The 26,813-nt window shown below is 40.5% G+C and overlaps 2 protein-coding genes across 2 annotated transcripts in view; both read right to left on the bottom strand.

Annotated features, from left to right (window-relative positions):
- ENOX1 (ecto-NOX disulfide-thiol exchanger 1) overlaps positions 1–26,813 on the bottom strand; it is a 340,778-nt gene that overhangs the window by 313,230 nt on the left and 735 nt on the right. The window lies entirely within an intron of this gene.
- The window catches only part of LOC129624822 (translation initiation factor IF-2-like), a 353,245-nt gene continuing 340,275 nt past the window's right edge, over positions 13,844–26,813 (bottom strand). Inside the window, exon 5 of the mRNA XM_055543111.1 lies at positions 13,844–15,381. The gene's annotated coding sequence lies outside the window, so the exon portion shown is untranslated. The remainder of the gene's footprint in view (positions 15,382–26,813) is intronic.

Below are 26,813 nucleotides of genomic sequence, written 5' to 3' on the forward strand. Positions count from 1 at the left end.
ACATTTCCCCATGCCTCCTTATAACGTTAAATAATCTTTTCTGCTAATAATGGCACTAGGTTAAGTCTCCACAAATGAGTCAACTTCCCTCCCAGGCTATTAAGCAAAAGAACAGCAGGGGAAACTGCCAGCGTGGTTTTGGTTTTCTCCAAAGGAAACTTTTCTACCTTTCTGCCCCAAATTTTAGAAAGAAGGCATTAGTAAGTCAAGCTGGAGCAAAACTGTCCAAAATATAAGGTGGTGAATATCCATTAGGTTAAAAATGATGTATCTCATTCTGTGTTTTGGGGAGCCTGGTATGCCTGAGAATATTCAAGGAAGGAAATTACTAAAGTTGAATGATCTTTTGTAGATAACATCCTCCCATCCTGTGTTTCCTTGAATGGTAGTAATCTAAGCCATCAAACTAGCACTCTGATTCCATAGACCAGGAAGTGGTGCCTCTGTGAAAGAAAAGAAAAAGAGACATCTAAAGGATGAAAAGATACATCAAGGAAGGTAATGTACACACACATATATACACACATTACCTTCCTGGATGTACTTCTGCCATATTACCTTGTTCTTTCATTAATCAACCAGGTCCTTCAATTTCTGTATCCAGAAGCAATTCAAGTTGCTAGGAATGAGCCCCCCTCCCCCTGCCAACCCACCAAGTCTGAGAAAAACGTTTGACACTCCTTGCGCTTTGCACATTTAAAACTCAATGTAAGGTGACAAGAACATTAAGCTGCCCAGTGAGCAAAATGTGAAACTAATCACTATCTGTTCTTAGCCATGGGTATAGTAATTGGCAAATTAAACTGCCTGAGAATAGCTGGGCCACCTGCATCAGAAAGCATCTCCTCAGAATGACTAATGAAGACAAATGCATGCTTTACTGGCAACTCCAGCAGCCTGAAAAGGCACACTACACCACCTACTTCATTTACAGTAAGGGTAAGCACACTGCAGACTTTTCATTTCAAAGCAGGGGTCCCCAACTCCGGGATCCGATGCCTGAGAATCTGAGGCGGGAAATAAAGTACTCGATAAACATAATGTGCTTGAATCATCCCCAAACTATCCCCCACCTCCCTCCCGTCTGTGGAAAGACTGTGTTCCACGAAACCTGTCTCTGGTGCCAAAAAGGTTAGGGACCGCTGATTTAAAGGAATAAAAGCTAACCACCTGCAATATTTTGTACATACATACTGATTGAATTGGACTTCCCAGGCGGTGCTAGTGGTAGAGAATCCTCCTGCCAATGCAGGAGACACAAGAGATGTGGGTTCGAGCCGTGGGTCAGGACGATCCCCTGGAGGAGGGCAAGGCAACCCACTGCAGTATTCTTGCTGGGAGAATCCCATGGATAGAAGAGCCTGGCGGGCTACAGTCCACAGGTTTGCAAAGAGTCAGACACAACTAAAGTGACTTAGCATGAACACAAAGCACAAAGGGTTGAATTTACATTGTTATTTACTCTTGAAAACCCAACACTTCTCTTTTTAAGTTGGCAAACTGGGATCAACTTGCTGACTAAAATGTTGAATTGCGGCTTTATAACAACTAGATTCAAATAAATAAAACTTCAAAAAATACCTTTATTTTAAATAAACTTGCTGTTATTCATCCATCCATCCATTCTGCATTCATACATCCATTCTATATTTACTGAATACCTACTATGTGCTAGGTACTGCTTGATATTTGGCAGAGAGAGAGAGAGGGATGAATGACAGTTCCTTAAGGAGTCTGTCAACTCTTGGAGGAAAGCTGCACACACACAGCCAATTTCTACATGTTCTTGTAGGAATCATTTCAGAGTACCTTCTCTTTCCTTGGAGACTTCAGAGAGGAGGTGACTCTGGAGCTGCATTTTAGGACCAGGTAAAAAGGGTACAAAATGAAGAGTTTTTGTGGCTGAAGAGGCTTGAGAAAAAAAGCCTTGGAAAATGAGAGGCAAGCATATGCAAAATCAATAAGAAGGCTGTGGTCTGAATGAGAAAAAGAAATCGCCTTCAGAGTATATGAAGGAAATAAATACAAGAGGCCAGAAAGTCAACCAGAGAAAGAAATGGCAACCCACTCCAGTATTCTTGCCTGGAAAATCCTATAGACACAGGAGCCTGGTGGGCTACAGTCTATAGGGTCGCAAGAGTTGGACACGGACTTAGCGACTAAACCACCACCACCAGAAGGTCAACAGATGATGGTGAAGGCCAGGCAAGGGTGAGGCTGTGCAGGACCCCAGAAGACAGGTCCAGGATGTGGCATTTCATTCTGTGGGGCATTTGTTTGCAAAACACAGGACAGGGGGACCCTCGGGTCACAGGAAGGGAGGGAGGCAGACTGGGGAGGAGTCAAGAGTAAGGAAGCGGCCTTCCCGTCAGGACGCCGGGCCCTCAAACTCTGCTTCAATTCCAGTAGCTTGGCCAATGTCTATCTCCTACTGGGCCTTCTAAATTTTTAAAATATGTGTTTTGAGTTTGGAAAAGTTTGAGATTTACAACAGTTGCAAAGCTAATACAAAGAGTTCCCCTTAAACACCTCACCCAATTTCCTTTGACATTAACCTCTTCATGTTACCACAGCCATTTGTCACAGCCGAGAAGCCAGCCCTTGCACGGCGCTGTTAACTCTGGGCTCCAGTCACATTTCACCAGTATTTCCACTCGCGTACTTTCTCTGTTCCATAGTCCATGCCAAGACATCACACTGCATTGAGTCACCGTGTCTCTTTCGTCTCTTTTCATGTGTGACAGTTTTTCGGTTTTTCTTCCTTCTTAACTCATGACCTTGACAGTCTGGAGAAATAGGAGCCAGGTATTTTTGTTCTCACTCTGGGTTTGTCAGATGTTTTCCTCATGACTAGACCAGGGTTATGGGTTTGGGGAAGAATACCACAGAGGCGAGGTACATTTTTCATCTTGTCATATCAGGGGGCATATATCATCAACAAGTCTTGGCAATTGCCACGCTAACCTTGAACACTTGGCTAGGTGGTGTTTGTTGGGTTTCTCTGCTGTGAACCCACCACTTTCCCTCTTCACATACACTCTTATTTGGAAGCCGGTCTCCCCGGGCCACACTGACGGACGAGGGTAAGCTTCACTTTCTGGAGGGGGCTGTATCTACCCACATTATTTGGAATTCTTCTACAAGGAAGATTTGCTCCTCCTACTGCCATTACTCATTGGTTCAACCCTTTATATTACAGTGAACTCATGCATATTTATATTTTAGATTATAATCCAATAAACACCATGTTACCTATTCCATTGCACAAACTATTCCAGCTTTGGCTGCTGGTGACTGTTTTTAGGTTGTCTCTCACATTCTTCTGACGGGCCCCCATCCTGTTGTTTTCTGAGCACTTTTACTGTTTTAGGGAATCCCAGATAATCCAGTCTTACATTGTACTTTCACTACCATAGCTCCAGAACCAGCCATTTTTCCAAAATCCCTTGTCTTTTTTTTTTTTTTAGTTGGCTATTTTATTTTATTTTTATTTTTAAACTTTACATAATTGTATTAGTTTGGCCAAATATCAAAATGAATCCGCCACAGGTATACATGTGTTCCCCATCCTGAACCCTCCTCCCTCCTCCCTCCCCATACCATCCCTCTGGGTCGTCCCAGTGCACCAGCCCCAAGCATCCAGTATCGTGCATCGAACCTGGACTGGCAACTCGTTTCATACATGATATTTTACATGTTTCAATGCCATTCTCCCAAATCTTCCCACCCTCTCCCTCTCCCACAGAGTCCATAAGACTGTTCTATACATCAGTGTCTCTTTTGCTGTCTCGTACACAGGTACCATTTCACACCAGTTAGAATGGCTGCAATCCAAAAGTCTACAAGTAATAAATGCTGGAGAGGGTGTGGAGAAAAGGGAACCCTCTTACACTGTTGGTGGGAATGCAAACTAGTACAGCCACTATGGAGAACAGTGTGGAGATTCCTTAAAAAACTGGAAATAGAACTGCCTTATGATCCAGCAATCCCACTGCTGGGCATACACACTGAGGAACCCAGAAGGGAAAGAGACACATGTACCCCAATGTTCATCGCAGCACTGTTTATAATAGCCAGGACATGGAAGCAACCTAGAAGTCCATCAGCAGATGAATGGATAAGAAAGCTATGGTACATATACACAATGGAGTATTACTCAGCCATTTTTTTTTTTTTTTAATGGAAGATGATATTTAGAAACTAGTATCTGGGTATGGGTATGCTAGATGCTTCTGGGGTATCACTGCTCCCAGGCCCTCTCAGCAGAAAGTGAGGAAATGTATGTGTGTCTGTGTGTGTATATATACATATAAATATATATATAGTGTAATATAACAATTATAGCTATATATATCGGAGAAGGCAATGGCACCTCACTCCAGTACTCTCGCCTGGAGAATCCCATGGATGGAGGAGCCTGGTGGGCTGCAGTCCATGGGGTCGCGAAGAGTTGGCCACGACCAAGGGACTTCACTTTCACTTTTCACTTTCATGCATTGGAGAAGGAAATGGCAACCCACTCCAGTGTTCTTGCCTGGAGAATCCCAGGGGCTGGGGAGCCTGGTGGGCTGCCGTCTATGGGGTCACACAGAGTCAGACATGACTGAAGCGACTTAGGAGCAGCAGCAGCTATATATATATATATATACATAAATTGCTTCTATAATCATTAATCAGTATATATATTACACTAAACATGAATTCACACTAATATGTCCACCTGTACCCCAGTACCAAATGGTTCGTTCTGGTTCTCCCTCTCTGCTTATCTGCAAGAGCCCTGACAGAGAGAACCAGGCTCTCACCATCCATCCATTTACTTGTGTATTTGACTCCAGTATTCGAACCTTCTTTTGAAGATGAAATTCTATTACTTTAAAATAATAGAAAAAAAAAACTTGAAAACAAACACAAATCAGTTTGAGAGGTATTTTACAAGATTAATTCACAGAACTTAAGTGATTGGATGTGGAAAGTGAGAGAAGCTAGAAATAAATGTGGATTAAGTAATGGGGTGAACAGTGTCTTTTTATCTCAGTTTTAAAAAAATACACGGGGGAAAGGATTTGGGAAGAAAATAATTGAGTCTGGGGAATTTAAAATGGAATATCCACGTGGACATGCATCAAAGACCTCCTGAAATGAGGGTCAGGATTTCAAGAGAGTTCTAAGCTGTAAAAGTAAATTTCAGGATCTTAAGCCTAAAAAGGAAGATAGAAAATCTTGGGGCCAAATAAAAAGGCCAGGAAAATAAAATGAATAGAAATAGAAGGTAAGGGACGACAGCCTACACAACAATAATAGTGAAAAATACATGTTGAATACAGGAACATGTACTATCTCTCCATTGATTTAGATCATCTTTAATTTCTTTAAACATGCTTTGTAGTTTTCAGTGTATATGTCCTGTACTTCCATTATTAAATCTTGTCCTAAGTTTTTTTTATTTTGATGCCATTTTAAATTGAAATGCTTTCTAGATCATTCACTGCTGCTGTAAAGAAATGTAAGTAGTTTTTAATATACTAATCTTCTACCCTGCAAGTCTGCTGAACTCATTTCCTAGATCTACAGTTTTTTGGTGAATTCCTTAGGATTTCATATATATAAGACTGTGTCATCTACAAACCGAGTTTGTTTTGTTTGAAAGTGAAAGTAAAAGTCATGTCCAACTCGTTGCGAGCCCATGAACTGTAGAGTCTATGGAATTCTCCAGGCCAGAATACTGGAGTGGGTAGCTGTTCCCTTCTTCCAGGGGATCTTCCCAACCCAGGGATCGAACCCAGGTCTCCCACATTGCGGGCAGATTCTTTACCAACTGAGCTATCAGGAAAGCCCTTGTTTTGTTTGTCCCTTTTCAATCCAGATGCCTTTTATTTTTCTTGCCTGCTTTTGTTAGAATCTCCAAACTATAACTGAATAAAAGTGGCAAGGGCAGACAATTTTTTTGTTTGTTTTTTTTTTTTTAATCTCAAGTAGGAAACTTTCAGTCTTTCACCATGGATGCTCACAGATATTTCATTATCAGGTTGAGAAAGTTTCTCTAGATTCTTAGTTTGCTGAGGGTTTTTTTTTTTTTTTAATAACTTATTTATTTCTGGCTGTGCTGGGTCTTCCTTGCTGTGTGGGCTTTTCTCTAGCTGCAGCGAGTGGGGGCAGCTCTAGTTCTCTTTGAGGTGGCTTCTCTTGTCATGGAGCACGGGCTCTAGGGTGCATAGGCTTTAGCAGTTGCAGCCCCAGGGCTCTGGAGCACAGGTTCAATAGTTTGAGGCACAGCCGCAGGTGCTCTGTGGCATGGGGGATCTTCCTGGGTCAGGGATCAAACCCGTGTCTCCTGAATTGGCAAGTGGACTCTTTATCACTGAGCAACCAGGGATGCCCGAGTGTTTTTTAATGAAAGGTATTTCGTCAAATGCCCTTCCTGCATTGGTTGAGATAGTCATAAGGCTTTTGTCTTTTCTTCTATTAATATGGAGTCTTACATTGATCAATTTTTGAATGTTGAACTAACCTTGCATTCCTGAGACAAATTCCACTTAGTCATGGTGTAGAATCCTCTCTACATGTTGTTGCATTTGATTTGCTAGAATCTTATTGAATATTTTTGAGTCTACATTTATAATATTGGTCTGTATACTTGTTTGATTTTGGTATCAGGAAAATAGCACAACTGCAGTTTTACATATTAGCAGGAAAGAATTGGAAGATAAAAAATTTAAATTACACCTAAATTATTAAAACTACATTAAATTCTTAGTGATAAATGAACCAAGAGGTATGCACAAATTATATACTAAAAGCTATAAGACACTGCTGAGAAATATTAATGAAGAGACAACATATATTTATGGATTGAAAGGCTCAATACTGATGTCAATTCTTTCCAAACTGAGCCTTAAACTTAACATATTCTCAATTGTAATCTGACTAAACTCATTACTTTTAAAAACTGACTGCTAAGTCGCTTCAGTCGTGTCCGACTCTGTGTGACCCCATAGATGGCAGCCCACAAGGCTCCTCTGTCCCTGGGATTCTCCAGGCAAGAACACTGGAGTGGGTTGCCATTTCCTTCTCCAATGCAGGAAAGTGAAAAGTGAAAGTGAAGTCGCTCAGTCGTGTCCGACTCCCAGCAACCCCATGGACTGCAGCCCACCAGGCTCCTCCATCCATGGGATTTTCCAGGCAAGAGTACTGGAGTGGGGTGCCATTGCCTTCTCCATAGAAACTGACTAGCTAATTCTAAAATTTATATAAATTCTCAGAAGAAATATCTAAACCAATTATTACAAAAGAACAACAAAGATGGAGGGCTTACATATCTGGCTTGACATCTTATGGTAAAGCTACAGTAATCAATACAGTACAGCCCAAGCATAAGCAGCAATAAAATCAGTGAAACAGCATAGAGAGCTCAGAAGTAGGTGCACACTTATCTGGTCACTTGATTTTTGCGAATACCACTTAGGCATTCCAATAAGGAAAGAAAAGGCTATTCAAAAATACTGTTAGGAAAATTAAATATCCTACAAAGAAAACAATAAGCCCTACTCCGACCTCTTATAACATACAAAAGTTAATTTCAATAAGGATCATAAATCTAAACATAAAAGCTTAAACTATAAAATTTCTCAAAGAAACCACAGAATTTTTTTTTACTTGAGTGTAAAGCTATTTTAGGATACAGATAACAGTACTTATGACTAGATTTTGAAATGTATGAAAAAAATTTTCAGAATTTATGAAAAGATTCTAATAAATTACACCCTCCAAGTTAGAACCTCTGATCAACAAAAAAACATCATTAAGAGCATTAGTAGGCAATCCATAGATTAGAATTGGAAGGAAATACTTGCAATGTATACATTAATAAAATACTAGAGATATATATATCTTATACCTCAAAAATAAAAATACATACAAACAACCCAACGCAGAAGGATGTGCAAACAATGTAATGAACACTTTAAAGATATATGAATAGCTAGTAAGCACATGAAGATGTCAACATATTAGTTATCAAAATTGCATATTACATCACGATGAAATATCACTACAAACCCAATTCTAGCTTACCAGAATGGCTAAAATTAAAGATACTGACAAGACCAAATGGCTAAGGGTATGTAACAACTAAAAACCATCATTTAGTGGTGGTGTGGATATAAAATGGTGCAGCTAACTTTGGACAAAGACTTCTTCTAAAACTACACCTACTATGACTAAAATTCCACTTTCAGATACTGACCTAATAGAAATGAATCCCTAGGGTCACAAAAGACTTGACTGAGAATGTGCATGGCAACTTCATTCATAGCAGTCGGAGCCTGAGAAGAGCACAGGTGTCCATCCATAGAACAACGGATAAACAAACTGTGAAACAGTCACACAATCAGACGTCACTAAGCAGGAGACAGAAGTGAACCACTGATAGACCCAAGAACAATCTCAAAAGCATACTATGGAAAAGAAACCTGACACAGAAGAGCATGCAGCATATGGATCGATTCATGCGGAGTTCTGGAACTAGTGAAAGTGTTAGCAGCTCAGTCGTTTCTTACTCTTTGAGACCCCGTGGACTATATAGCATGCCAAGCTCCTCTGTTCATGGAATTGTATCTTAAAGAGTTGGTCATGACTAAAGTGAGAGACGCACGGAATTAGAATTGATTTACTCTGGGAAGTGGGTGGAGGGCGAGATGTGCTGGGAAGGAGTATGAGGGAACTCTCTGGGGGTGATACACACCTGGATAGCACAGGTCTATGCATTTATTAGAACTCATGGAAATAGACACTTTAGATCTATGCATTTTATGTAAATAGGCAAATTTTAACCTAACAATTTTACTTAAAAAATAAGAATCATGTAAAAAAATCATAAACTTTGAATTCTAGTAACGGTACATATGCCCAAGTATTTGGGATAACTGTAGAGATATCTGGAGATCAGCCCTGGGATTTCTTTGGAGGGAATGATGCTGAAGCTGAAACCCCAGTACTTTGGCCACCTCATGCGAAGAGTTGACTCATTGGAAAAGACTCTGATGCTGGGAGGGATTGGGGGCAGGAGGAGAAGGGGACGACAGAGGATGAGATGGCTGGATGGCATCACTGACTCGATGGACATGGGTCTGAGTGAACTCCAGGAGATGGTGAAGGACAGGGAGGCCTGGCGTGCTGTGATTCATAGGGTTGCAAAGAATCAGACACGACTGAGTGACTGAACTGAACTGAACTGTAGAGATGTCTACCACTTACTGAGAAATGTTTCCAAGAATATGGTGGATTCACGGATGAAGAGAGAGATGTGTAGAGGTAAGCATCTGAGTGACCACTGTAAATTTTTCGACTTTTCTGTACGGTTAAATATTTCTCTAACAAAATGTTGCCAAAGGCAAAAAATCCTTAAAAACTGAGTCGTTCACAGTAAATAACAAATAAAAAAGAAAAGAGAAAGTTCAAAGAAAAAAAAAGAAAGCAATAGTCGTTCAGTCATGTCCAACTCTTTTTGACTCCACGGACTGCAGCCTGCCAGGCTCTCTGTCCATGGGATTCTCCAGACAAGAATACTGGAGTCGGTAATCATTCCCTTCTCCAGGCAGTCTTCCTGACTCATCAAACCCATGTTTCCTGCACTTCAGGCAGATTCTTTACCATCTGAGCCACCAGGGAAAGTCCAATAAATAAAAGGAAAAAGTTCAAAGGAAAAAAAAAAAGAAAGCAATCCCAACTTCTTTTAAGTTACTAGCCATGTGAACTTGACAAAGTTTTTAAATAAAGAGTCTATGTCTAAATTTCCTTATCTGTAAAGTTAAAATGATAAATAATACCTTCTATGTGTATGTACTAGTCACTTAGTCTCTGGCTCTTTGAGACCCCATGGACTGTAGCCTGCCAGGTTCCTCTGTCCATGGAATTTTCCAGGCAAGAATACCATGAGAATACTGGACTGGATAGCCATTCTCTTCTCCAGGGGATCTTCCTGACCCAGGGATCGAACCCAGGTCTCCTGCCTGGCAGGCAGCTTCTTTACCTCCTGAGCCATCAGGGAAGCCCAGCACCATCTGCACAGGATCCTTAAAGGGCTACACTTGCTAATATATGTAAAGAAGAGTTCTTGATATAAATAAGCACAGAGTAAATGTCTCAGCCACTATTTCTGGTGAGCATGGGGTGCCCGTGGCCATAAACCCATAAAAATAAGATGTCTCAGAAACAGAAGAAGGGGACACTGTATGCACACTTGGAGCGAGTCGTCACGTTTGTTGCACAGGTGACATTAGACTCCCTGTGATTTCTTTTTTTCTGGGCACTGTGTGTCATTGATCAAGACCCCTAAGTGAATGAGCTAGGAGACTGGAAATATTATTTTAAAAAACTCATAAAGCATATTTTTAGAAATGGTATTTCCTTGACTTTTCGTTCCAGGAAAATAAGAACACACTGCGTGGAGCCTGCTGGGCCCAGAAAAGAAAGCCTGCCAGATGCCACGGCAATAAACAGAGTGGGGCTTCAGAGAAGAGATGGAAATGAGAGCGTGTAACACTGTGGTTCCAACGCCCTCACCAAATGATATTTAGCCCACTGAAAGGATGGGGGCTTTTGGAAATTCACCTTTGTAGGTCACCTTTAATTAATTTTCTTATTTATTTGTTTAGCAAACATTTAAATCACAGCCTACCAGGAGCAGCATTCTATGCATGCCCCCCAGGACATAAGCAAAACGAAGCTGAGTGAGGCAATTTTAGGAAGAAAAAAAGTTCTAAGTGCAGTATAATGAGAGGTTAGTCCTATTTGCACCTGCCACATCCTTTTTCAATATTTATTCTAAAAATACACTTTTTAACCTTTTCAATCAATAGATTAAGCAGCCACATATTTTCATAAATGACAGGGATGCTCAGGAAAAGAGACAGGAGGATGTGTTATGTGAGTTATGTCTTACTTTGCTGAGAAATGTGTAAGTAGAAATACATTTGTGTAAATTGTATTTCCTTCAGTGCTTGTATTATCGTTTTTATAAATCGATATTGTAAACACAAGTAGGATTTCTTAATGTGATATCTTTGACTTTCAATTTAGTAAATGCTTCTGAGAAGAAAACTGGGCTCTAGAATGTTGAAAATTGACTCATTCTATGATGAACACTGTCCTTTCAGTTTTCAAATATATACACTTGTGATAATTCTAAGAAGCTGATATTGATGAATTTTTACCCAGAATTTGAAAAAAACAACAACAAAAATTCTTTTAAATGAAAAGAAAAGTACATCCTGTTCCCCTGACTCATCTTTATTTTGGGATTATACATTCTGTGCTAAAATTTAGGATGGAAGTTCTAACAGGGATGGCATTGTTCAGCAAATAGCAGACCTTTGCGTGTGTGAACATTTTCAAATGAATGGAAATGGTCTTAGACATTTTATCTGGAAAACTTTCGCCTATAGTATTTATTCAAATATTGTCCATATTTTCAGGGAAGGATTCAGAAAAATGTCTTTCTCATAAAAAGAAGTCATTCCCTTGTGTCTATTTATAAAGGAACTCTCTCTCCTCCCTACACGACACAACACACAGGCCCTGTGCTATCAATAGAAGCAAAAAATAAAATTAAAGAAACACTGACTGCATGCCAAATTCTGGGATGAGAGAGAACAGAGAGCCGGTCAGCAATTACCTCTCCTAGCCCTGATCTTTTCCTCCCACTTATCTCTCCCAGGCTGGGGATGTCTGTGACCTTTTTTCTGAGGGGAGACACAAGCTGTGAGTCGGGTGCCCCGCACTTTAAAGTCTTATTCTTCTTCTTCTTGAGTGAAACCTTAACTGTTAAGAGGAAATGAAATGTTCTGTGTCAATGAAACTACTCGGTCACTTGGAAATCATCTTTATGGGTTTCAGCACCAATACATCTATGATGTTAAAAAACATTCTTTCAATTTAAATAATAATGAATTTGTCACAGAGGTACATTAAGAGCCCTATATGCAAATAAGGGGCTTCCCTGGGGGCCCAGTGGTAAAGAATCTGCTGGGCATTGCAGGAGATGCGGGTTTGATTCCCGGGTCAGGAAGATCCCCTTGAAAAGGATATGGCAACCTGATCCAGGATTCTTGCCGGGAGAATCCCATGGACAGAGGAGGCTGGTGGGCTGCAGTCCATGGGGTTGCTTAAGAAGCTGGACATGACTTAGTAACTAAGGAACAACAACAACAACAACATCCAAATAAATCTCTCCACTGACTTCAGGTGAATCCACTGTTTTCTAAATCAATACCTGTTGTTGAGGATGATCAAAGGCAAACTTTTGTTAGTTCCTCCCCATGCAGATCATCTCAGAGTAAAATTATTATGGAGAGATTAGGGATTCATAAGGCAAGACAGGGTTTTTTGCTACTGTTTTTGTTACTGGGATTTTTATTAACCACAAGCTCATACGACTGCATTTATTGAGAGTGCCTAACTGCCTTGAAATGAAACATCACATAATTCTAACAAGTGTGCTCTATCTAGTTCACCCAAATTAGGAAGGCTTCCCTGTATTAATTTTGTCTCTTTCACAAGCATCCTTGAGGTTCTTTATTCTTAATTACTTATGACTGTGTTTCAGGTATTAAGAGCACACTTGAAATTTACAATTTTTCTAAATTCCTAACACTTATTAGCTTTGTTTTCTGCCTAGACCTGTTAACCTAATTTTGTCTTCAACACTTCAGGGGATAATACAGTGATTATTTTTAAATTTTGCATAGCTCTTTCTACATTCAGGACCCCAAATTCAAGTTTTAGTTTACTCAGTACGAATTTGATGATCCTCTAATGTGAGTTAAAACCCACACTTACTAATTTTTTTCATTCTTCTCCTTTATGTTTCAAACTTGAACAGATACTTCTTGAAAATTTTATAATCCAACGTCATGACCAATCTTTCCACCAGCATTAATGGCCTAATTCTTTTTATTTTTCTAAAGTTCTGTGGACTGTGATATAAAAGAAAAAGAAAAGGAAATGCAGAAGGACGATAGTAGGCCTATTACTGGACACATTTCCTCATTTCCCTCTGCAGCTTCGTCTCCTTGGACAGTGTCCAGAACCCAGGGGCTCCACCCCAATTCCTGAGAGGATGGACCTGCAGAGAAAAGGGGAGGAAGGCAAGGAAGGCTGCAGACCTGGTGGTAACTTGAGCTGAGTCCCCAGGCCCCAACTTGGAGGCAGACAGATGGCCAGAGCAGCAACTTCATTTCCTAAAGTGAAATCCACCAGAAATTAACAGTGTGCAATGTGTGGGGATTCCAGCACTTATTAACAAGTATGCCAAATGAGAACCCAAAGTCATCTGCAGACCCGTCATTATGATGGATACTGATTAAAAAATCATACATTTACTGCTATAAAATAGCACTAATAATCTCATAATGGGGATATTGGTTCTACCAGAACAAATTCTACATAAAACCATATGTGAGTTAAGATTTAAAGGCATTTCCTTGCAGATTTCAGATACACAGGAAGACCTAAATAGTATGGCCAGCAGAGCAGCTCTAGGTAATGTGGGCAAGAATTTCTGGCTGAAATCCTATTTTCTGAAGACTTATACTCAGTGACAAATGTCTGCTGGAGACTAAACTTGGCACAGATCTTAGGGTAGTAGAACTCCATCAAATGCAACAAAAATAAGGATTAAGTGTAGGGGAAAACCCTATAAACTTGACTTTCAGAAGAGACTAGAGCATTGTGTGCAAGGGAAACCAAAGGAAATTCTCAATACTTACTGATCTTTTTATATAGAAAATTACTTTGGCAAGTGCTAAGATCACTTACAGTCCAATAATTTCCAGTACCTTGAAAGGAATAAGTAAAAAGAACAAGAATTGAGCCCCAGAAAGGCTCTGTCAGTTCTAAAAATAATTGGTTTACTCTTCAATTTTTCAAAGTTTCATTTTTTTAGTGATGTCAACTGGCTCATCCCACAGTCATATATAAAAATATAATGGACTAAAACAACCTTTAATTTTTAGAATAACAGAGTTTCAGGCCCATCTAAACACTGAGATACATAGCTGTCAAAATTTTGAGAGAGTAGACATTTGTTTTAGAGCCCTAAATAATCTGGTAACCCTAAACAGAGACTTTGATTTTAATAACTTTTGGGAATAACAACATTTTGTATTCTCAGGTAACTCCAGTCTTTGTTTTTAGACCTCAGTTTCCAGTCACAGGAGATATAAATGCTAAAGTTCAGTGTGTTTTAGTAGATGGAAGACTATTACCAGGAACATTAAAATATCTCCAAGTCAAATGACCATATAACGTCTACAAATATTTATTACTGTTACCTTTATAAATATTTATTACTTTGTTCATTTATTCAACCATTCACCAAATATTTATTCAGAACATACTAGGCAAAATACAAAACAACTCTAAAATCTATTAAAAAGTACAAAAATAGATTCATTTGAAGATTTTTGATAGCTCCCATTTTTTGAGGCACCAGAAATTAAAAGACACTTAATTTGAGATAGATCTTGAAACATTATATCTAACTTTGAAAGAAATAATGCATATTTTCCTAATGTGATTATGAAACTAAGGAAGTATTTAATTAGTTTAATGGAAGATAAAGGCCTCCCAAACTAGCTGATCTCTGAGATGATGGAAAATAAGAAACTGTGCAAATGCCCTTTAAAAAGTATCTCTGAGAAACACCAATTGAATCTCAGAGGCTAAAAATTAGACATAATCCCTTCTTTCTTTTTTTAAATTCTCTCTTGTTAAGTCTTTGCTTTATTTCTTTTGTCTTTTCTCATGGTTCAGACATAATTATACCTGATTTCTATGGAATAATAAAGCCACATTAGAAACTGCTCACAGAAAAAAATCAGTAGAAAAGGGCAGAGGCACAGCAAACAGCAACAACAAGACAAAACAGAAAACTTTGTTGACAGAAAGGAAATAAAAAGGTTTTCTAGTATAAAGAATAACTAGTTCTCAAGTCGGAGAAGCCGATGGCACCCCACTCCAGTACTCTCGCCTGGAAAATCCCATGGATGGAAGAGCCTGGTGGGCTGCAGTCCATGGGGTCGCTAATAGTCGGGCACGACTGAGCGACTTCCCTTTCACTTTTCACTTTCATGCATTGGAGGAGGAAATGGCAACCCGCTCCACTGTTCTTGCCTGGAGAATCCCAGGGACAGGGGAGCCTGGTGGGCTGCCGTCTATGGGGTCGCACAGAGTCGGACATGACTGACGTGACATAGCAGCAGCAGCAGTTCTCAAGTGCCTGTTCAATGGCAAGGAGGGTCCTGCATTACCAAACATTGAACCCACAGCTACATGTCTCCCCGTCTAGTGAGTGATAGATGAATGAGGGGTGCAGGAAGGCGGCTGTCCGGAAAAAAAAGATGACCTGTAAATGTTCCATTATGAGAAGGGAAGTACATACAACAATTAATTACGATGAACGAGTCAAATGTCCATGTATTAAGAGATCCAGAACGAAACAAATGGCTGGAATTCCCTGGCAGTCCTGTGATTAGGACTCCACGCTCTCATAGCCAAGGGTCTGGGATCAACCCTTGATCAGGGAACTAGGATTCCACAAGCCACACGGCCTACCCTCCACTTCCCCCAAAAAAACTGTTAAGGAGAAACAAATTGAAAGGTATAAATTCAGTATGATCTCATCTATGAAAACTTGAAAGAAACATTCCATATCCATTCACACAGACATAACTAGATAAGGAAATAGAACATATAACACAAATGGAATAAAATATAAAATCTTATAAGTGATATTATCTATGGGATGTTTAAATATTAGAAAGAATGGTACTTTTTTTCACTTTAAAAAATAGATATCCAGAACTTTGGCAGAATTAACATTTTTAAACTACGATAGTGGAGATGGTGGCCAAAACGTTGAGCAGGTGGACCTGAGCGAACTAAAATTACAACACAGAGCAACTCGCAATGAGAATGATCTGAAGACTAGCTGAAAAGATTTTTTTCAGTTGCACACATTTTCTCCCGTTTGGAGGGTTATATTTTCATCTTGTTTATGGTTTCCTTTGCTATGCAAAAGCTTTTCGGTTTAATTAGGCCTTTTAGTTTAAAAGGCCCCGTTTGTTTTTATTTTCACTACTGCAGCAGGTGGATCAAAGAATATCTAGTTGTGATTTACGTCACAGTGCTCTTCCTATGTTTTCCTCTAAGAGTTTTAGAGTGTCCAGTGTTACATTTACTTCTTTAATCCATTTTGAGTTTATTTTTCAAAGGAAGCACTGATAAGGGATTAACCTCCAAAAAATACGAACAGTTCTGGCTGCTCAATTAAAAAAAAAAAAAGCATGGAAGACCTAAACGGACACTTCTCCACAGGAGACACAGAGATGGCCAAGAGGCACATGAAAAGATGCTGCTGCTGCTACCGCAGTTAAGTCACTTCAGTCGTGTTCGACCCTGTGCAACCCCAAGGATGGCAGCCCACCCTACCAGGCTCCCCATCCCTTGGATTCTCCAGGCAAGAACACTGGAGTGGGTTGCCATTTCCTTCTCCAATGCATGAAAGTGAAAGTGAAGTCGATCAGTCATGTCTGACTTTTAGCTACCCCACGGACTGCAGCCTACCAGGCTCCTCCAGCCATGGGATTTTCCAGGCAAGAGTACTGGAGTGGGGTGCCATTGCTAATTAAGAGAAATGCAGATCAAAAGACTTGCTCTACAAAGAGTTATTACATTACATAGGTCAGAATGGCCATCATCAAACAATCAACAAACAATAAATGCTGGAGAAGAGGTGGAGAAAAGGGAAATCTCTTGTACTATTAGTCAGTCAGTTCAGTCACTCAGTCGTGTCTGACTCTTTGCGACCCCATGAATCGCAGCACGCCAGGCCTCCCTGTCCATCACCAACCCCCGGAATTCACTCAGACTCACGTCCATCGAGTCGGTGATGCCATCCAGCCATCTCATCCTCTGTCATCCCATTCTCTCCTGCCCCCAATCCCTCCCAGCATCAGGGTCTTTTCCAATGAGTCAACTCTTCGCATGAGGTGGCCAAAGTACTGGAGATTCAGCTTTAGCATCATTCCTTCCAAAGAAATCCCAGGGCTGATCTCCTTCAGAATGGACTGGTTGGATCTCCTTGCAATCCAAGGGACTCTCAAGAGTCTTCTCCAACACCACAGTTCAAAAGCATCAATTTTGGTACATATACACAATGGAGTATTACTCCGCCATTAAAAGAATACATTTGAATCAGTTCTAATGAGGTGGATGAAACTGGAGCCTATTATACAGAGTGAAGTAAGCCAGAAAGAAAAACACCAATACAGTATACTAACGCATATATATGGAATTTAGAAAGATGGTAACAGTAACCCTGTGTACGAGACAGCAAAAGAGACACTGATGTATAGATCAGTCTTATGGACTCTGTGGGAGAGGGAGAGGGTGGGGAGATTTGGGAGAATGGCATTGAAACATGTATAATATCATGTATGAAACGAGTCGCCAGTCCAGGTTCGATGCACGATACTGGATGCTTGGGGCTGGTGCACTGGGACGACCCAGAGGGAGGGTATGGGGAGGGAGGAGGGAGGAGGGTTCAGGATGGGGAACACAGGTATACCTGTGGCAGATTCATTTCAATATTTGGCAAAACTAATACAATAATGTAAAGTTTAAAAATAAAATAAAAAAGCATCAATTCTTCAGCGCTCAGCTTTCTTCACAGTCCAACTCGCACATCTATACATGACCACAGGAAAAACCATAGCCTTGAGTAGACGAATCTTTGTTGGCAAAGTAATGTCTCTGCTTTTGAATATGCTATCTAGGTTGGTCATAACTTTCCTTGCAAGGAGTAAGCATCTTTTAATTTCATGGCTGCAGTCACCATCTGCAGTGATTTGGGAGCCCAGAAAAATAAAGTCTGACACTGTTTCTACTGTTTCCCCATCTATTTCCCATGAAGTGATGGGATCGGATACCATGATCTTCATTTTCTGAATGTTGAGCTTTAAGCCAACTTTTTCACTCTCCACTTTCACTTTCATCAAGAGGCTTTTGAGTTCCTCTTCACTTTCTGCCATAAAGGTGGTGTCATCTGCATATCTGAGGTTATTGATATTTCTCCCGGCAATCTTGATTCCAGCTTGTGCTTCTTCCAGCCCAGCGTTTCTCATGATGTACTCTGCATAGAAGTTAAATAAGCAGGGTGACAATATACAGCCTTGACGTACTCCTCTTCCTATTTGGAACCAGTCTGTTGTTCCATGTGCAGTTCAAACTGTTGCTTCCTGACCTGCATACAGATTTCTCAAGAGGCAGGTCTGGTGGTCTGGTATTCCCATCTCTTTCAGAATTTTCCAGTTTCTTGTGATCCACACAGTCAAAGGCTTTGGCATAGTCAATAAAGCAGAAATAGATGTTTTTCTGGAACTCTCTTGCTTTTTCCATGACCCAGCGGATGTTGGCAATTTGATCTCTGGTTCCTCTGCCTTTTCTAAAACCAGTTTGAACATCAGGAAGTTCACGGTTCACGTATTGCTGAAGCCTGGCTTGGAGAATTTTGAGCATTACTTTACTAGCGTGTGAGATGAGTGCAATTGTGCAGTAGTTTGAGCATTCTTTGGCACTGCCTTTCTGTGGGTTTGGAATGAAAACTGACCTTTTCCAGTCCTGTGGCCACTGCTGAGTTTTCCAAATTTGCTGGCATATTGAGTGCAGCACTTTCACAGCACCATCTTTCAGGATTTGAAATAGCTCAACTGGAATTCCATCACCTCCACTAGCTTTGTTTCTAGTGATGCTTTCTAAGGCCCACTTGACTTCACATTCCAGGATGTCTGGCTCTAGGTCAGTGATCACACCATTGTGATTATCTGGGCCGTGAAGATCTTTTTTGTACAGTTCTTCTGTGTATTCTTGCCATCTCTTCTTAATATCTTCTCCTTCTGTTAGGTCCATACCATTTCTGTCCTTTATCGAGCCCATCTTTGCATGAAATGTTCCCTTGGTATCTCTAATTTTCTTAAAGAGATCTCTAGTCTTTCCCATTCTGTTGTTTTCCTCTATTTCTTTGCATTGATCGCTGAGGAAGGCTTTCTTATCTCTTCTTGCTATGCTTTGGAACTCTGCATTCAGATGCTTATATCTTTCCTTTTCTCCTTTGCTTTTGGCTTCTCTTCTTTTCACCGCTATTTGTAAGGCCTCCCCAGACAGCCATTTTGCTTGTTTGCATTTCTTTTCCATGGGGATGGTATTGATTCCTGTCTCCTGTACAATGTCACGAACCTCATTCCATAGTTCATCAGGCACTCTATCTATGAGATCTAGTCCCTTACGTCTATTTCTCACTTCCACTGTATAATCATAAGGGATTTGATTTAGGTCATACCTGAATGGTCTAGTGGTTTTTCCTACTTTCTTCAATTTAAGTCTGAAGTTGGCAATAAGGAGTTCATGGTCTGAGCCACAGTCAGCTCCTGGTCTTGTTTTTGCTGACTGTATAGAGCTTCTCCATCTTTGGCTGCAAAGAATATAATCAGTCTGATTTCAGTGTTGACCATCTGGTGATGTCCATGTGTAGAGTCTTCTCTTGTGTTGTTGGAAGAGGGTGTTTGCTATGACCAGTGCATTTTCTTGGCAAAACTCTATTAGTCTTTGCCCTGCTTCATTCTGTATTCCAAGGCCAAATTTGCCTGTTACTCCAAGTTTTTCTTGACTTCCTACTTTTGCATTCCAGTCCCCTATAATGAAAAGGACATCTTTTTTGGGTGTTAGTTCTAAAAGGTCTTGTAGGTCTTCATAGAACCGTTCAACTTCAGCTTCTTCAGCGTTGCTGGTTGGGGCATAGACTTGGATTACTGTAATATTGAATGGTTTGCCTTGGAAACGAACAGAGATCATTCTGTCGTTTTTGAGATTGTATCCAAGTACTGCATTTTGGACTCTTTTGTCGACCATGATGGCTACTTAGATTGATGCAGGCACTATGGAGAACATTTTGAAGGTTCCTTAAAAAAATAAAAACAGAACTACCACATGACCCAGCAATTCCACTACGGGGCATATACCCTGAAAAAAACCACACTTTCAAAAGACACATGCACACCACTGTTCACTGCAGCACTATTTATAATACCCAGGACATGGAAGCAACCTAGATGTCCACCAGCAGGGGAATGGACAAAGAGGATGTGGTACATATCTGCATTGGAACAATACTCGGCCATAAAAAGGAACCCAATTGGGTCATTTGTAGTGATGTGGATGGACCTAGAGTCTGTTGCACAGAGTAAAGTCAAAGAGAAAAACAAAGACTGTATTAATACACAATAGAAAAACATATAGAAACTGGAAAAATGGAACAGGTGAACCTATTTGCAGGGCAGGAAGAGAGATGCGGATGTAGGGAATGGACGTGTGGACATGGGGGTGGGGGGAGGAGGGGATGAACAGTACTATTAGGAATCACATATATATAGCACCACGCGTGAAACAGATGGTGAGTGGGAATCTGCGATGACCTAGACAGGGGGGACTGGGTGGGGGGGGTGGGAGGGGGGTCCAAGAGGGAGAAGATACATGTATACGTACAGCTGATTCACTTCATCGTACAACAGAAACTAACACCGTAAAGTAACTATACTCCAATTTTTTAAAAAGGATCCTCTCCAATGGAAGATATAAATAAGGAACCACAACAAGATCCGTAGGAGAGGCAGAGATGCCATATAGTCAAGACCCGCATCCAAAGGTAGGTAGCCCACAGACAGGAGAATAATCCCAGCTGCAGAGACTTCCCTCAAGGAGTAAGGAGTCTGAGCCTAATCTTGGGCTCAAAAGCCTGGGGCTGGGGGGGGGTGGGGGAGGTCCTGCATCAGGAACATGAGCCAGAGTTTCTGGCTTTGAAGGATAGCAGAGCTTGCATTCAGGAGAACCAGAGGCTACAGGAAACAGAGACTCTTCTCTTAAAGGGCACATTCCGAATCAAAAGCAATTGGAAAGGAGCCTGATTCAGACACATCTGCTGGTCTTGGAGAGCCTTCCAGAGAGGCAAGAGGCTACTGGCACTTACCCTGCTGACAGAGACACTGGAGGCGGCCATTCTTAGGAGCTTATTCTACTACGAGAACGCCAGTGCTGACAGACACCACGCTTGAGCCCTCCCTCTAGTTTACTGGCGCCTGGACCTGGCCTCCCTAGTCAACTTTGCAGCATCAGAGTCGGGATGCCCTACACTAAGCAGCCAGCCTTGCTGGGACATATCCTCAACCACCATCAGGCTAGCACCAGGCCCTGGACTTCCTGGGTTACGCAGGCAGCTATACCAGGACACAGCTCCACCCACCAGTGGCCAGCAGCCTCTGCACTTGGCAGAATCTTAAACCCAACAGGCTGGGGACCTGTCACATCAGTATACCCACAGTAATCAGCCCCCCGCCCCCAACAGAAGGGCCCAAGCAGCCCACAATGGGGAGGAACTCCTAAATCATTTAGCTCAGGTGAACAGAAGGGAGTGTGCATCTGGGCCCCATAGATGTCTCCTACATAAAAAGGTCGAATTTCCAAGATTAGGACATGCAACTGACCTACCTAATTTACATAAACAAAAACAGAGAACAGGCAAAATAAGGCAAGAGGGGAACAGGTTCAAAATGAAGGAACAAGGTAAAATCTTAGAAGGGCTAAGCAAAGTAGAGACAAGTAGTCTACCCAGTAAAGACTTCAAGGCAATGATCATAAAGAAGCTCAATGAATTTGGGTGAAGAATGGGTGAACACGGTAAAATGTTTAAGAGAGACTTACAAAATAAAAAGAAGAAATAAGCAGAGCTGAAGAATACAATGACTGAAATAAAAAAGAAGGAAAGTACAGTAGATTTCATGATACAGAGGAAAGGATCGGCAAGCTGGAAGACAGAGTAGTGATAATCACTCAAGTTGAACAAAAAAAGAAAAAGATTTTAAAACTGAGGCTACATCAAGAGATCTATGGGACAACGTCAAGTGTACTAACATTCTAAGGGTCTCCCCCAAAAAGAAAGAAAGGGGTAGAGAACCAATTTGAAGACATAACATCTAAAAATTTCCCTAACTAGGAAAGGCAATGGACATCCAAATCTGGGAAGCTCAGAGAGTATCAAACAAGGTGAACCCAAAGATGTCGACACCAAGATATATTAAAATTAAAATGGCAACAGATAAAGAGAAAATATTAACAGCAACAAGAGAAAAGCAATTATTTACATACAAGGGAACTCACAAAAGGCTATCAGCTGACATTTCAGCAGAAATTCTGCAGGTCAAAAGAATGACACTATATTTTCAGAGGGATGAAAGAAAAAAAACACACACACAATTAAAAATACTTTCCTCAGCAAGGCCATAATTCAGGTTTGGAGGAGGGATGAAGAGTTTCAGAGACAAGCCAAAGCTAAAGGAGTCCAGGACCACTAACCCGGCTTTACGTGCGTGTGTGTGCTGAGTTGTGTCCGACTCTTTGTGACCCCACGGACTAGGCTCCACCGCCTGTGGAATTTTCCAGGCAAGAATGCTGGAGTGAGTTGCCACTTCCTATTTCAGGGGATCTCCCCAACCCAGAGATAGAACCAGTGTCTCTAGCATCTCCTGCACTGGCAGGAGGATTCTTTACGACTGTGCCACCTGGAGAGCCCCAGAAACAGGCTTTCTAAAAAATGTTGAAAGAACTTCTTTAAGCAAAATGATACACCTAGAAATACGAAAGCTATAAAAGGACAAATCTCATTGGTAAAAGCAAACATACGATAAAGCTGGCAGTATCAGGTTCCCTGGTTTCAAGCGATTATACAAAGCTACAGTCATCAAAACAGTGTGGTGCTGGCACAAAAGCATAAACCTAGATACAAGGAACAGAATACGGAGCCCAGGGGTAAACCTAAGCCTCCATGGGCAATCAGTCAATGACAAACGGGGCAACAATACAAACAGGGATAAGACAGCCTCTTCAATAAACGGTGTTGGGAAAACTAGACAGCATGCAAAGAACCAAACTGGGCTACCTTTTCACACCACATAAAAAAACAAAAAGGACTGAAACTTAAATAACCTGACACCACAAAACTCCTCGGAGAAATCATAGGCTGTATACTCTTTGACATTGGCCTTGGCAATAACTTTCTGGATGTGTCTCCTTAGGAAAGGGAGACAAAAGTAAAATTTTAAAACTGGGACTGCATCAAGCTAAAAGACTTTTGCATGATGAAGGAAACTATTAACAAGATGAAGAGCCTGCCTCGTAAATGGGAGAAGATATTTGCAAATGAATCTCTGATATGGGGTTAATATCCCAAATATATAAAACTCATATAACTCAACATCAAAAAATGAACTACTGACCGAAAACTGGACAGAGAACCTGAACATTTTTTTTTTTTAAAGACACATGAAAAATGCTCAACATTACCAGTCATCAGGGAAATGCAAAGTAAAATCACAATGAGCTACCACCTCACACCTGTTAGAATGGTTGTTACCAAAAAGAAAAGTGCTGGTGAGGATGTGGAGAAAAAGAAGCCCTAGAAAACTGTTGGTGAGAATGTAAATTGGTACAGTCACTCTGGAAAGTAATATGGAGGTTTCTCGTAAAACAGAACTACCATATGATCCAGCAATTCCACCTCTGGCTATTGCTCTGACAAAAACGGTGATTTGCAAAATATATGTCCCCCTATATTCAATGCAGTGCTATTCATAATAGGCAAGATATGGAAACAAGTTAAATGTCTATTAATAGATAAATGGATTAAGGAAGTGGTGCATATATTCAATTGGAATATGAGTCATAAAAGAGAATGAAATCTTGCCATTGATGACAACATGGGTGGACCTGGGGGGTATTATCGTCAGTGAACTCAGTCAGACAAAGAAAGACAAACGCTGTATGATTTCATTCATATATGGAATCTAAAAACCAAAACAAATGAACAGATATAAAAGAGCAGACTCAACAGATATAGAGAACAAAACAGGTAGTTACCAGAGGGGAGGGGGTTGAGGGAAGAGTGAAATAGTTGAGGAAGATTAAGAGGTACAACCTTCCAATTACAAAAAAGAAAAGAAAAAGTGAGCCTCGGGGAGGAAATGTCCAGCGTGGGAAATATAATTAGTTATATTCTAATATCTTTGTCTGTTGACAGATGGTAATTAGACGTATCATGGTGATCATACTGTAATGTACAGAAATACGGAATCACTATCTTGTCCACCTGGAATTTGTATAATGATATAGGCCAGTTATACCTCAATTTTAAAAAACTCTGAACACTGGGAAGAAACACATAAAAATGCTAATAATGATGGGTATCTCTGGGGGTAGGTATCTTTGGCGGTTTTTAATTTTTACCTTATGTTTTATGTATTGCTAGTTTTATGTCATCAACATGTATTGTGTATAAAATTGGAAAGAAAACAAAAACAAATCCACTAAAAATAAAAATAATAAAATAGAACATGGCAGTAAATAGACTTTATTATTTTCCGTAGGCTTAAATTACTTCATAATAAAATTTAATGTATTTTCAAATTTTGTGGTTTAAAAGAAGCATCCTGTAGAAATTCAGGCAATTAGAAGGAACTATTCCAATAGGTTCAATTTTCTTATTGTTGAGCCTGGATTATACAAGGCTGATTATTTTCCATCTTTATCAAGAGGAACAATGGAATATTAATATAAGAGAAGAAACTGTCCTTGATATAAATCACTGGCACTTTTGGCAAATGGATAGTCATTTCTAGAAGGAAGTGAATTATCTGAACATAGTAATTATATTGAATCCTGTAGCTTCAAGAGTGTTTCAACTCACACATTATCCATGAAGGTTACTCTTTTTCTTCCTTACTGGGTATGAATATGAAGCTTTAGGGGCATGATCAATGGATTGTACATTTTCATTGCTGTTAAACATGCATAATTAGAGTCTGGATTTCACAGTAACAATTATCAGTGGTAAAGAATCTGCCTGTCAATGCAGGAGACACAAAAGATGTGGGTTCGAATCCTGGGTTGGGAAGATTCCCCTGGAGGAAGAAATGGCAACCCGCTCCAGTATTCTTGCCTAGAAATTTCCATGGACAGAGGAACCTGGTGAGTTACAGTTCATGGGGTCTCAAAGAGTCGGACACGACTGAGCGACAGCATGCATAAAGTATGGACTAGCTATGCAAGACCACAACTGACTTTTCATTTTAAATCCCTCACAAAACTTCTTTTAGACTGAAAATTGCCATTAGACATTTTCTAATGTAATTCCAAGGAGCTGGTTGCATGCTGGGGGTCTCCAGCAAGAAAGGAAGCCACAAATATTTTAACTTTGGATCATATGTAATTTTTAGAATTAATAGCAAGACTCAGAGCATTTCCTTGGTTTTTAAATCATAGTGGTAAATAAGTTGGAAACATTTCACTAGTGAGGCGAGACTCACTTGAGATATATTGTTAAACATGAGGGATGAAAATATATCACAGACACAAGTGGTATTACACAGCACACCATTTTTCTGAAAACACAGTCTCCATGCAAGAGCATCAGATATATACCCACCATAAGAGAGCATATTGACCTATAATTTTCAATATTACATCCTTGTATTTTTTATTATATGCTATTTTTCAACTAGTAGAGGAACATGGTCTCATAAAGCTAATATTTATTCTTCCATGTTTATAGAGCTAGTGGTATACTTCAGGAAATGAGAAACTCCGAGAAGCCAAATAGAACTCGGTGTCCTGAACACCCAAGAAGGGAGGACAGGAAAATCGCCATGTTTAAAAAAATCAGGACCAGAAACTCGGCTATAAAGCTTTAAATAATTCAACAACACAAGCTAAGGGAAGCCTTTGGTGTTATTTCTGTCTCTATAATAGTAGTCTTTTTTTATAGATGATTGATAAATCTTATGTAGGAGTCTTCATTTTAGCAGAAAGCAAAGAAAGAGAGTCCTTTAGTCTAGTTCCCATGTGCAACTCTGCATTTGCTGTGTGTATTTTGTGCAAACCAAGGCAGACGGTACGCGTAACCCACATAACAACCAAGATACCCCTAACTGTATTCTTAAGTCACGAATTACCCTCATCTTCTTATTAATTGAACTATACGACAAGCTCCCCTGGTGACTCAGTGGTAAAGAATCCACCTGCCAATGTAGGGGACACGGGTTCAATCCCTGTGTCGGGAAGATCCGCCGGAGAAGGAAAGGCAATCCATTCCTGTACTCTTGCCTGGGAGATCCCATGGACAGAGGAGCCCAGTGGGTGACAATCCATGGGGTCGCAAAAGAGAGACACAACGCAGCGACTCAGCAACAACAAAACTCTGTACTAGGGAATTCAATGATTCCCTGTGTTAAAAAAAAATAGTAGCAAATGAGAATTTGTTTTCCTATGGAAAGGTTATGCCTGTGTTAACGGTAAATGTCTCAAGAGATCAGAGCCTTAACAAAGCTTTTATGGGAAACATTTCCTGAAACCCATTGTTTCTATGCCCTTTCTTTTTCATGGAGAGCCTCTTTGAGGTTTTGGAAGAATCCAGAGAAATAAAAGGCATTAAGTCATGACCCCATTCTCTGCATGCATGAAGAATGAAAGGGGGTGGAGGGGATGCCAGAAGGTAAGTGAGGGACAAGACAGAAATGTGGATGGAAGGTGGGTGAGGAAGGAGTATCGGGTCTGATGGGAGAGAGAGTTTTGGCTGCAGTAAAGGACCAGTTAAAATCCTTATACACTGATCCCTGAAGTCAGCCCACGGGGCACACAGCTGAAACTGGGATGCA

This window comes from Bubalus kerabau, chromosome 12 (assembly GCF_029407905.1).
Source record: "Bubalus kerabau isolate K-KA32 ecotype Philippines breed swamp buffalo chromosome 12, PCC_UOA_SB_1v2, whole genome shotgun sequence".
Lineage (NCBI taxonomy): Eukaryota > Metazoa > Chordata > Mammalia > Artiodactyla > Bovidae > Bubalus > Bubalus kerabau.